This window comes from Rhagoletis pomonella, unplaced genomic scaffold, assembly GCF_013731165.1.
Source record: "Rhagoletis pomonella isolate Grant_MI unplaced genomic scaffold, Rhpom_1.0 Rhpom_scaffold_00012, whole genome shotgun sequence".
Lineage (NCBI taxonomy): Eukaryota > Metazoa > Arthropoda > Insecta > Diptera > Tephritidae > Rhagoletis > Rhagoletis pomonella.
In genome coordinates this window covers 5533832-5534844 of record NW_023458566.1, presented here as the reverse complement: position 1 = coordinate 5534844, position 1013 = coordinate 5533832, and positions in this window count along the sequence as shown.

The following is a 1013-nucleotide window of genomic DNA, read 5'->3' as shown; positions in this document are numbered from 1 at the left end:
TTTTTGCATTCCCAAACATTAACTTTTCCCACTGGGTATGTTTGTTTGCATATGTACTTGGTTATACAAATTTCGATATGTTGCCTTTGTGTTGTTTTTATTATTGTGTTCATTGTTAGGTTATGTTTGTTTATTTTACTCAATTGTTGCTGTTTTCCATCACAAACTACACTGTTAAAGCAATCGGGTGCTGTTGTTGTTGTTGTTGTTATCCTGCTGGATATTCGATTTGTTATGGTTTTTGTAATAGCTAGACGGTGTTCTATTTTTAAATGGCGTGTGCTATCGATACACGACTATTACGGGCATACATACATACCTACAAAAACACTTACATACATACTCTCAAATGTGTAGTAGTGACGTAAGTGTGAATTGTTGTTGTTGTACGGGTAGGCGTAGTGTTGCCGTCGACGCGATTGTTTACGCGCTATTTCGCTGCAGGTGAAGTCAATAGCAACTGCTGGCCGATCATAAATACTCACGCATATGTATGTATGTAAATGGCAATGCATGCCCGGGTATGTGTGCGTGTGTGTGCGTATGTGTGTGAGTGCATGCATTTGCTGCTGTTGCATTTCCGGCCCGTTGCACTTGTTTTTCCTGCTACATTGTCGTTTTTGTTGTTATTGCTGCTTTCATTGCAACAATTGTTGCTTCAACTGCCAATGATGGCTTAAGTTTTTTTTGTTTTTTGTTTTTGTTTTGTATTTTACATAGCTACGCACTCTTAACAATTCGTTGTTGCTTTTGCTTACACTGTTATTGTAGCTGTCGCTGGTTGCTGGTGCTTCGTTGCAGCATTTGCTTTTTAAAATTTTTCTTTCCTTTGTTGCATTTGCCCTCACTGCATATGTAAACACTCTTTTCAATTGTGCAGCATTATTATTGCATTTTTGTTTACATATTCTTGTTTCTATCAATATTTTCAATGAAAACGTACATACGCGTAAGCTGTTGTTGTTTTCTTTTTCTGTTGCTGTGATTTTGAGTGGGAAATGTTATTATTTTTC